At 47.6% G+C, this 12,868-nt stretch overlaps 1 long non-coding RNA gene across 1 annotated transcript; it reads left to right on the top strand.

Moving 5' to 3' along the window:
- Window positions 1-10,811: 10,811 nt before the first annotated feature.
- LOC137840011 (uncharacterized) lies at window positions 10,812-11,906 on the top strand. Its single transcript, XR_011086399.1, has 3 exons — window positions 10,812-10,889; window positions 11,357-11,533; window positions 11,637-11,906. It is a non-coding gene; the product is annotated as an uncharacterized lncRNA (long non-coding RNA).
- The last annotated feature ends 962 nt before the right edge of the window (window positions 11,907-12,868 follow it).

The raw sequence follows: 12,868 nt of genomic DNA, 5'->3' as shown, positions 1-12,868 counted from the left end.
TTGCCACTCGCTGTGCGCTGAAAACGACGGACTTGCCCGGCTGCTCAGCCCGTCAACCATGAGCCGCGAGCGCGACGTCATTGTCCGTAGGCAGCTAGTGGCAAAATGCACCCTGTTAGAGTTGCGCTCGCTCCAACTTATTTTGCAAGAACCACACGGGAGACAAGTAAGTTCTTTTGGACACCTGCAGGTGGAGAGTCCATCCGTTGTACGAATGAAGTCTGACTCTCGGCTCCTGCACGAGCATTTTAATTAAGAGAAACAGGGTGGGTGTAAGAGTGGATTGAATAGAGGAAGCCCTTGACCTCTAGTCAAAACATAGCAAGGGGTGTTTTACGACTTTGTGTAGGAAGGGATAAGCGATAGGGATAAATAAGGGATAAATAATATTATTTATTACAGGTCGCAGTCAAAGTCAAAGCAACACAATGATACGATAAAGATAATCTGGAAAACCCTGACACACCCTGTAGTTGTCACTTTTGGAAAAGACGAGCGTCCCTCCAATCATCGCCGTTGACGTGTTTTTCAGGCTCTGGAGACAGGAGCTCATGTCAGAAATGTCATTGTGAGTCGCGTTTGTTTCTGCGCCGGAGCCGTTCGTTCCCTTTGCATCCAAAGAATCTCAAAGGCGGATTATTTGTGTCGACAGGAGAGAGATTTGCTGCTACGATACCGACGTCGAGAATCTCTGAGGAGGAACAAAGCGTGAGGTCCTGCAAGGTGAGTCTGTTTGTTTGCGGCTGCTTGGTGTTGCGCAAGATGAAATGGCCTTTTTCTCGCTATCGTTCCTCTCGTCGATTCATCGTGAGGTGTCGCTTCAGTTTGTTCAGAGAGATGTTTGCTTCCGCGCCCGCAGGTCATCGAAACATTTTACGGCTACGACGAAGACGTGTTGGTGGACCCGGACGGATCGTCCTTGTCTTTTCACACCGACAGAACCCCCGACACGGAACCCGAAGAGGTAGCCCGCCATTTCTGCCAGCGTATTGGCACCAAACATTCCTCTTCAGCCTGGAATCGGACTCGTCTTTGCGTCGCGGGTGCTTTGTCGCCGGTCTGACTGATTCTGGTATTAGTGCTGTGTTGCATTGGTGTGTGCATGAAGAGGCGGAGCTTCGCTACCGCCAGCTGACGCAAGAATATCAAGCGCTGCAACGAGCCTACGCTCTGCTAGCCCAGACCAGCGAAGGGGACTACGACGCCGAGAAGGAGATCAAGGTGGCGCCCCTTCCCGCAACCCCCGGCCGGGTCGCAGCCTCCCCGTTCTCACCCAGCCTCGGGTGTTCTCTGGTCTGAAAGGAGGAGGAGGAGCCTCCCTCCTCCTCCTTTCAGACCAGAGAAAAGCTGATGGTAGAAATGGGTCACTATCAAAGCAGAGTAGCAGATCTGGAGTCAGCGCTGAAGCAACAAGGACAGGTAAGCTCATCAATGAGCACACCTTTTTCTCAGACAAAATAGCTACATTCTTCAGTCACTCATCCGTCTGGCATTACTGGACCAACCCCCCCCCCCCCCCCCCGAACGTGGCTGGGAAAATGCGGAGAAAAGCAAATGTCATTTTCCAGTCAACCAAAGAATTTGTGGATGAAAATGACACAACATTCCAAAGCTGTCCACGCGTTTGTCTCTTCTAGAATGTCAAGTGGGTGGAGGAGAAGCAGCTGCTGCGTCAGAGCAATCAGCAGTTGGCCGAAAAGGTGACGGAAAGAAAGGCGCTGGGCGGAGTCGCTTGGCGTCACACCTGTCGGGAAGCCCCGCAGATGAGGTCTGACTGTCTTTTCAGGTCAGGCGGATGGAGGCGGAAGAAGCGCGTCTGAAAGAGCACATCCAGGATATCCGAGACCAAAACGAACTGCTTGAGTTCCGCATCCTGGAGCTGGAGGTGGGAAGACTCGCACGAGCGTGTTGAGGCCAGAGATGTGACGGACGGACGGACGGACGGACGGACGGACGGATGCATGCCTCTGCCTTTCAGGAGAGGGAGTGGCGCTCCCCCGTCTTGAAGTTTCTGCAAGTCCGTTTCCCAGACGGCCTCAGCCCTTTGCAGATCTACTGCGAGGCCGAGGGCGTGAGCGTACGTAAGGCGTCCCTTGCAACCCTAACCTTAACCCGAGGTCCCAGAACACCTTACATTGCTCCTTGCGCCTTTCCCCCGGACATCGTCATCAGTGATCTGATGAAGAAGCTGGACATCCTGGGCTATAACGCCGTAAGTGTATGTCGAACTCCTTATGTTCGCACTCCACGAGACTCGGCGGCTCAAATGTGACTTTTGGAAGGCTTTGCGCTGAAAGAAGCTTGTTGACGCTGTGCCTTTGGGCTCTTGCAGAATCTCACCAACGAGGAGCAGGTGGTCGTGATTCACGCCAGGACCCTTCTCACCCTAGCCGAGAAGGTAACGCGCACGTCCACGCACGCTCTCGCATTCTGCTTATGTGACAGCAGCCTTTCCTCAGTGGTTAGAATACATCAAAGTGACCAAGTCAGCACTTCAACAGAAGATGTTGGACATTGAAAGTGAGAAGGTAGACAGACACGCGACATCAGCCAAGGGGAACTCCGGCAATGTGCCCCAACAATTCTGACCTTGAGCTGTGCTAGGATATGTTCTGCAAGCAGAAGGGCTACCTGGATGAAGAGTTGGACTTCAGGAAGTGTTCCATGGACCAGGCTCATAAGGTAAGCCGCCCTCAAATCTCCCGCCGGACCACTGATGGACGAGGATTGCGGCCCAGAGGATCCTGGAGCTGGAGGCCATGTTGTACGAGGCGCTACCGCAGCGGGACTGCCCCGCCACGGACGGCGAAAAAGCCAGCCACGCTGGCGTGAATGACGTGCTGACGGCGGATCAGAGAGAAGAGCTTAGGAGCGCCGTGGACCAATGGAAGCGAGCCCTGATGTGCGAGTTGAGGGAGCGCGACGCTTGCAATCTCCAAGAGAGAATGGATCTGCTGCACAGCGCGCAACAGGTAAGGGCCCAAAGCCAGCCCGGCACTTACTTGCACGCTTACTGGCTTTTGAATGCCACTTTCCATTTGTCCGTCCTAGAGGAACAAAGAGCTGAAAGAATTCATCGAAGCTCAGAAGAGACAAATCAAACAATTGGAGGAGAAGTTTCTGTTTCTCTTTCTATTCTTCTCCTTGGCCTCCCTGTGCGTGTTGGCTTCACTTGAGTTCAATTTGGTATTTTGGTCAACTATGAGTGTCAATTGGGCTCTCGAAATGGCAGGGAAAAGATGCACAGCAAAACGAAAATACGTAGATGAACACAGGACGTTTTAATCAGAGTGGGAAAGTTTCTATTTTTTGTTGAACATGATGGCAAACCATTCTGCCTGATATGTCAGACCTCAGCGCATTTCAAAGATTCAAATCTTCAGCGCCATGCACTTCAGCTCACTCCATGCTAACATTGATCAGGCGTCGAACCCGCAACATCATGCTTAAGAGGTGGCCATGCTAACCAGTGCGCCATTATGTCAACGCATAATAACTGTAAGTCTACTGATCAAAACAGCGGTTACTATATGACGTCGCTACGTCGTGGTCACGTGACGCAGACAAGACGTCAATGGACGTGGGCAGAGTTAACTTGTTTAAAAGGGAGTGGGCAGAAGAAATATTTAATTTATTTAAATCTATTTTGAGTGCACACCATTATGCCAATGCATAACAACTGTAAATCTACTAAACAAAACAGCGGTTGCTATATGACATCTGCCACGTCGTGGTCACGTGACATACGTGACGTCGATGGGCGTAACTTTCGCCGGAATTCAAATCCGCGGGGAGAGTTAACTTGTTTAAAAGAGAGTGGGCAGAAGAATTATTTAATTTATTTAAATCTATTTGGTGTGTGCGCCATTATGTCAATGCATAACAACTGTAAGTCTACTAAACAAAACAGCGGTTGCTATATGACGTCTGCCACGTCGTGGTCACGTGACGCGGACGTGACGTCGACGCCTACTTTACATCCCACCGATCACAGGACCCCTCGGCTGCATAACCGTGCCCCCTTCCCAACCAATCGGATTTGCTATACGCGAAAACGACGCCAATGGAAAGAGCTTCCGCCCAAATTTAAATCCGTGGGCGTGGCTCGCAGCAGGAAGTAGGAAAACGGCGGCGATGTTGACAAAGACACAGCGGATGGTAACATACGACTAACAAGAGAAATATTTTTATTTTCTGCTTGCAACTGGACCGTCCAGAGCGTACACGGTAAGTACAACTCATCGTTTTTAAAAAGAAGTACTTTTGTTGCCCTGAAAAGCGAGTGAGCGTGGCGTTTGTGGGGGACGTCGAATTTCGACGATTCTTTCTGGTCAACGGTTGTAAATGATTGTGTTGATTAAAAAAGAAAACTTGATGTAACTCTACTTTTAACTGCCGTTTCAGATAGATTTGGAATTGCATCACATCCAATTTTGCCTAGAGCGTACACGGTAAGTAACACTCGTTGTGTTTAAGGAGATTTACGTTTGTAATAGCAGAAGTGTAGCCGCGTTGCGTTGTACGTGTGAATGTTGGTCCAGGCGAAATGTTAATGTTTAATTTCATTCCTTTAGGTTCCACGGTGTTTGTTGGCTGCAAGTTTTCCACTGCAAGAAGAGGCTCATATCATTGACCAGGAGCGAGCTACAATGGTGAGTAGCCATAACATTTATGTTAAACACTTCCTATTTCATGTCTAACAGTACTTGATTTAACAAATAACCATAAATAAATACAGTGTGGGCACTGAAGTTAACATATGTGATTATACTGCCTAATCTGTCACCGAGTAGATTGTTGCAAAGTAATATAAGATCCAAAGTTGTAATTCAGAATAGTTTTCAAAAGAAGGCCATTAGAATTATATACAAGTCTGATTACCCTGAACAAGCTATTAATTAAATCACAAATTCTTCAATTCAAAGATTTGGTAGATTATCAGACAAATAATGTCTAACAGTAATTGATTTAACACATCACGATAAGTAGATTGAGTGTGGGCACTCTCAAGTTAACATATATGATTATACTGCCTAATCTGTTACAGAGTATGTTGTTGCCAAGTAATGTAGAATAGATCCAAAGTAGTAATCCAGAATAGTTTTGAAGAGGCCATTAGAATAATAAACAAATCTGATTACCTTGAACATAATAACAAGCTAAGTGTTTAATATGTCCTATGAAGTCGAAATTGGGCACCGTCATGTGGTGAAATTTGGAATTGCATCACATCCAATTTTGCCTGGGAACAAACAGATTAAATAAATCTTAGTTTTGAATAAGCCACTCCTTCTCAAACAAGTAAACTCTGCCCATTTCGCGCAGTAGATGTTCTGTTAATATCTAGTATTTATACAAAGTCATAATTTAAATTGCTTTCAACCTTCATTCATCGGTTCAACCAACATTACTCGCTCTTACTACCAACTTGTATTGATTTAACTAAGCGTTTAATACTTCCTATCAGGTCTCAAGGCAAGATTTGGCAAAATACAGTTTCAGCAAATCCAATTTTGCCAGGGAACAAAAATAGATTAAATAAACTAAATAAGTCTTCTTCCCAATAAATAAATCAGAAAAGTCTGTCTTGTAACCAGTCCTCTTCAAACAAGTAAAGTCTGCCCATTTTGTGCCGTAGATTTTGTGTCCATGCCTAGTATTTAAACAAAATCATAATTTAAACGACTTCTTGCCTTCATTCACTTTGGGAAATTTGGAATTGCAGCAAATCGAATTTTGCCAGGGAACAAAAATAGATCAATTAAACTAAGTCTTCTTCCCATTAAATAAATTAAAAAAGTCTGTCTTGTAACCAGTCCTTTTCAAACAAGTAAAGTCTGCCCATTTTGTGCCGTCGATTTTGTGTTAATGCCTAGTATTTATACAAAATCATAATTTAAAGGACTTCATTCCTTCATTCACTTTGGAAATTTGGAATTGCAGCACATCAAATTTTGCCTGGGAAGAAAAGTAGATTAAATAAATTTAATAAGTCTTACTACTTCCCATTAAATAAATTAAATACGTCTTACTTGTTCCCACTCCTTTTCAAAACAGTAGTTTAAAACGAGGGCCCTTCACTCAACCTTTAACCCTATTTATTCACCTTCTAGGCTAAGTGTTAAAGGCTAAGTGTTAAAGGCTAAGTGTTAAAGGCTAAGTGTTAAAGGCTAAGTGTTAAAGGCTAAGTGTTAAAGGCTAAGTGTTAGAGGCTAAGTGCCAGAGGCTAGGCGCCAGAGGCGAGTTTTTGTGGGCTGAAGTTTTAGTGGGGTTAGTGTGAATACAATCCAAAAGAATACAACAGAATACAATACAATAGAATATAATACATAGATTAAATTCAATAGCTCTTACTACTTCCCATTAAATAAATTAAATACGTCTTACTTGTTCCCAATCCTTTTCAAAAAAGTAGTTTAAAACGAGGGCCCTTCACTCAACCTTTAACCTCAACCCCGCACGTCACATTGTGTTGTATCTGTGAATGTTGGTTGTGGCCAAATGATAGTTTTCTTTCATTCGTTTAGGTTCCACGGTGTTTGTTGGCTATGTTTTCCACTGTCAGAAGGATGAAAATACAAAGTACAACGCTTGGACGTGGGCGAAGACGTCACCGGTGAGTCCTTCCTTCCTATTTATTTACCTTCTAGATGCTAGAGGCTAAGTGTTAGAGGCTAAGTGTTAGAGGCTAAGTGTTAAAGGCAACACAATACGAACAACACAACACAATACGAACAACTCAACACAATATGAACAACACAATATGAACAACACAACACAATACGAACAACACAACACAATACGAACAACACAACACAATACGAACAACACAACACATTATGAACAACACAACACAATACGAACAACACAACGATACTGCACTGAACAACACGATACCGCACTGAGAAACACGATACCGCACTGAACAACACGATACCGCACTGAACAACACCATGCCGCACTGAACACCATCCCGCACTGAACAACACCATGCCGCACTAAACAACACCATGCCGCACTGAACAACACCATGCCTCACTGAACGACACCATGCCGCACTGAAAGACACCATGCCGCACTGAACGACACCATGCCGCACTGAAAGACACCATCCCGCACTGAACACCATGCCGCACTGAACAACACCATCCTGCACTGAACAACACCATCCCGCACTGAACAACACCATGCCGCACTGAACAACATTATGCCGCACTGAACAACATTATGCCTCACTGAACATTATGCCGCACTGAACAACACCATGCCGCACTGAACAACACCATGCCGCACTGAACAACACCATGCCGCACTGAACAACACCATGCCGCACTGAACAACACCATGCCGCACTGAACAACACCATGCCGCACTGAACAACATTATGCCGCACTGAACAACACCATGCCGCACTGAACAACACCATCCTGCACTGAACAACACCATTCCGCATTGAACACCATGCCGCACTGAACAACACCATCCCGCACTGAACAACACCATCCCGCACTGAACAACATTATGCCGCACTGAACAACATTATGCCGCACTGAACAACACCATGCCGCACTGAACAACACCATGCCGCACTGAACAACATTATAACGCACTGAACAACACCATCCCGCACTGAACAACACCATGCCGCACTAAACAACATTATGCCGCACTGAACAACATTATGCCGAAATGAACAACACCATGCCGCACTAAACAACACCATGCCGCACTGAACAACACCATGCCGCACTGAACAACACCATGCCGCACTGAACAACACGATCCCGCATTGAACACCATCCCGCACTGAACAACACCATGCCGCACTGAACAACACCATGCCGCACTGAACAACACCATGCCGCACTGAACAACACCATGCCGCACTGAACAACACCATTCCGCACTGAACAACACCATGCCGCACTGAACAACATTATGCTGCACTGAACAACACCATGCCGCACTGAACAACAACATGCCGCACTGAAAAACATTATGCCGCACTGAACAACACCATGCCGCACTGAACAACACCATCCCGAACTGAACAACACCATGCCGCATTGAACAACACCATGCCGCACTGAACAACACCATCCTGCACTGAACAACACCATCCCGCACTGAACAACACCATGCCGCACTGAACAACACCATGCCGCACTGAACAACACCATGCCGCAATGAACAACACCATCCCGCACTGAACAACATTATGCCGCACTGAACAACATTATGCCGCACTGAACAACATTATGCCGCACTGAACAACATTATGCCGCACTGAACAACATTATGCCGCACTGAACAACATTATGCCGCACTGAACAACACCATGCCGCACTGAACAACACCATGCCGCACTGAACAACACCATGCCGCACTGAACAACACCATGCCGCACTGAACAACACGATCCCGCATTGAACAACACCATGCCGCACTGAACAACACCATCCTGCACTGAACAACACCATGCCGCACTGAACAACACCATGCCGCACTGAACAACACCATGCCGCACTGAACAACACCATCCCGCACTGAACAACACCATGCCGCACTGAGCAACACCATGCCGCACTGAACAACACCATCCCGCACTGAACAACACCATGCCGCACTGAACACCATTCCGCACTGAACAACACCATGCCGCACTGAACAACATTACGCTGCACTGAACAACACCATGCCGCACTGAACAACACCATGCCGCACTGAACAACACCATGCCGCATTGAACAACACCATGCCGCATTGAACAACACCATGCCGCACTGAACAACACCATCCTGCACTGAACAACACCATGCCGCATTGAACAACACCATGCCGCACTGAACAACACCATCCTGCACTGAACAACACCATCCCGCACTGAACAACACCATCCCGCATTGAACAACACCATCCTGCACTGAACAACACCATGCCGCACTGAACAACACCATGCCGCACTGAACAACACCATTCCGCACTGAACAACACCATGCCGCACTGAACAACACCATCCTGCACTGAACAACACCATCCCGCACTGAACAACACCATGCCGCATTGAACAACACCATCCTGCACTGAACAACACCATCCTGCACTGAACAACACCATGCCGCACTGAACAACACCATGCCGCACTGAACAACACCATGCCGCACTGAACAACACCATGCCGCACTGAACAACACCATGCCGCACTGAACAACATTATGCCGCACTGAACAACATTATGTCGCACTGAACAACACCATGCCGCACTGAACAACACCATGCTGCACTGAACAACATTATGCCGCACTGAACAACACCATCCCGCACTGAACAACACCATGCCGCATTGAACAACACCATGCCGCACTGAACAACACCATGCTGCACTGAACAACACCATGCTGCACTGAACAACACGATCCTGCATTGAACAACACCATGCCGCACTGAACAACACCATCCTGCACTGAACAACACCATCCTGCACTGAACAACACCACCCCGTACTGAACAACACGATCCCGCATTGAACAACACCATCCCACACTGAACAACACCATGCCGCACTGAACAACACCATTCCGCACTGAACAACACCATGCCGCACTGAACAACACCATGCCACACTGAACAACACCATGCCGCACTGAACAACACCATGCCGCATTGAACAACACCATGCCGCACTGAACAACACCATCCTGCACTGAACAACACCATCCCGCACTGAACAACACCATGCTGCATTGAACAACACCATGCCGCACTGAACAACACCATCCTGCACTGAACAACACCATCCCGCACTGAACAACACCATGCCGCACTGAACAACATTATGGCTTACTGAACAACATTATGCCGCACTGAACAACACCATGCCGCACTGAACAACACCATGCCGCACTGAACAACACCATGCCGCACTGAACAACATTATGCCGCACTGAACAACACCATGCCGCACTGAACAACACCATGCCGCACTGAACAACACCATGCCGCACTGAACAACACCATGCCGCACTGAACAACACAACGTCGCACTGAACAACACGACGCCGCACAGAACAACACGACGCCGCACAGAATAACACAATACCGCACAGAACAACACAATACCACACAAACAGTTTTAGATAATATTACGTCGCAGTCATGTCACGCGGACATGACGTCAATAGGCGGAACTCACGGCAAAATTATAATCCGTGGGCGTGGCTTGCAACAGGAAGTAGGAAAGCGGCAATTCTGGCAAACAAGACACAGCGGTTAGTAACACGATGACTTACAAGGCAAATATTTTTGTTTTCAGCTTGCAACTTGACCGTCTAGAGCGTACAAGGTAATTACAACAGTTTTTTTTTAGCCCTGAAAAGCGAGGGAGTGTGGCGTTTGGGAGGAATGTCGAACTCGGCGTCTGCTTCCAGCCACAGACGCCAAATTTCGACGATTATTTCGACTGGTCAACGGTTGTAAATTATTGCGTTGACTAAAAACTTTATTTAACTCTACTCTTAACTTTGCCCTTTCAGATATGCGGGTATTACACCGCGGAAATGACGTCAATAGGCTGAACTCTCGCCAAAATTCAAATCTGTGGGCGCAATGGCCTTGAGCGAGACACCGGATACAAACACGACGATTATCAACAGAAATATCTTTATTTTCTGCTTGCAAGTGGACCGTCTAGAGCGTACACGGTAAGTACAACTCATTGTGTTTAAAAAGATTTACGTTTGTGTAGTTTGCGTTGCGTTGTATCTGTGAATGTTGGTTGAGGCTAAATGTTAATGTTTAATTTCATTCCTTTAGGTTCCACGGTGTTTGTTGGCTGTATGTTTTCCACTGCAAGAAGAGGCTCGTATCATTGACCAGCAGGAGCTACAATGGTGAGTACCCCTTTCGTCTTCCATTTATGTTAAACACTTCCTATTTCATGTCTAACAGTACTCGATTTAACAAATAACCATAAATAAATACAGTGTGGGCAGTCACGTTAACATATGTGATTATCCTGCCTAATATGTCTATCACAAATATGTCACTAATCACTAATATGTTTATTTGTTTATCACAACACCTTTGGACCTTCAGCAATCGATTATTTCCCTTCATCTACATAGAGACAGAACGATGGTGTCTTAAACATCTCATTCATTTCACCAAATAACTTCACGCAGGTGGATAACGGCCGTCTCGGTCACGCTATGTTGCGTGATGCAGTTTTGAAGAACCAAATGCATTTATTCAATGAATAAGTCAAGCTAGTTCTATGTTTATGATGTTGTAAGTTACGGTACCGATTGAAGTTGAGTTCGAAGCCAGTGGAAAACAGCGCTGCGTTTGTGCTCTCCAGGTACAAATGTTGTGATCTCTGACTGACGACCGGGCGAGACTCGAGTAAGAGATGTCCAAACGAGCTCCGGCAGGGCGGGCCAAGGCGGAGCGAACGGACGCCCTTCAGGCCGCCAATGACGAGCTGAGAACCAAACTGATGGACGTCCAGTTAGAACTTCAGCAGGAGAAGAACAAGGTGAAAACCTCAACAGACAGACACTGCCTGCCTCCCTGCCTGCCTCCCTCCCTCCCAGTTTTCCCGATGTAGATTAGACATGCGTGTGCCATGACTGTGTCAGCCTACATCAACAAATGCACCGAGGACGTCAGCACCACTAAGAATATCATCACCCGGGGCAACCAACGACCCTGGATGACTGAGGAGGTACGTCAAACGCTACGAGCGCGGAACTCTGCCTTCAAGTCTGGCGACAAGGAGACACTGAGGACAGCGAGAGCCAACTTGAACCGTGCCATCAGGATAGCGAAGCGAGACCGCAGTCGAAAATTTCAGGATCGTTTCCACGACGTCAAAAACATCAGGAGTATGTGGCAAGGCATACGGGCGATTACAGACGACAACTCACCCTCCCCCCCCCCGGTGGGTGTAGTTGATGCTGACTTTCTAAATGGTCTAAATAACTTCTTTGGGAGGTTCCAGGCACTAAACGGCACTCCAGCAGTTAAAACTGTCCCCCATCAGGAAGAGGAGGTACTCTGCCTTGACTCCGCCGATGTGTTGAAGACCCTGAGGAGAGTCAACCCCTGTAAGGCCCCTGGCCCGGACAACATTCCTGGGCGTGTGTTCAGGGAATGTGCAAGTCATCTGGCTGGGGTCATCACAGACATTTTTAACACCTCGCTGGGCCAAGCCACAGTGCCGGCGTGCTTTAAGACTGCCTCCATCATTCCGGTGCCGAAGAAACCTCAAATCACCTCATTTAATGATTACCGGCCTGTTGCACTGACTCCGGTTATGATGAAGTGCTTCGAAAGGCTGCTTAAAGGTCACATCGTTTCCAGACTCCCCCTATTATTTGACCCGTTCCAGTTTGCCGACCGGCAAAACCGCTCCACTCAGGAAGCCATCTCCTCCGTTCTTCACCTGAGCCTGGCTCACCTGGAGGAGAAGAACACCCATGTGCGGAGGCTGTTCCTGGACTTCAGCTCAGCGTTTAACACCATCATCCCACAGCATCTGGTAGGAAAATTGGAACACCTGGGCTTCAACACCCCCCTTCGCAACTGGCTGCTAGACTTCCTCACCAACAGACCTCAGTCAGTCCGGGTCGGACAGAACACCTCTGATGTCATCACCCTCAGCACAGGCTCCCTTCAGGGCTGCGTCCTGAGCCCCCTGCTGTGCACCCTGATGACACACGACTGCGTCCTCAGGTTCACCACCAATCACATCGTGAAGTCAGCAGACGACACAACGGTGGTGGGGCTCATCAGAGACAACAACGACCTGGACTACAGAGAGGAGGTGGAGCAGCTGGTGGGCTGGTGCAGAGAAAACAGCCTGATCCTG

Source organism: Syngnathus scovelli, unplaced genomic scaffold (genome assembly GCF_024217435.2).
Source record: "Syngnathus scovelli strain Florida unplaced genomic scaffold, RoL_Ssco_1.2 HiC_scaffold_30, whole genome shotgun sequence".
NCBI lineage: Eukaryota > Metazoa > Chordata > Actinopteri > Syngnathiformes > Syngnathidae > Syngnathus > Syngnathus scovelli.
Note: the sequence above shows the minus strand (reverse complement) of the source record. Positions and strands in the feature narration are given on the sequence as shown.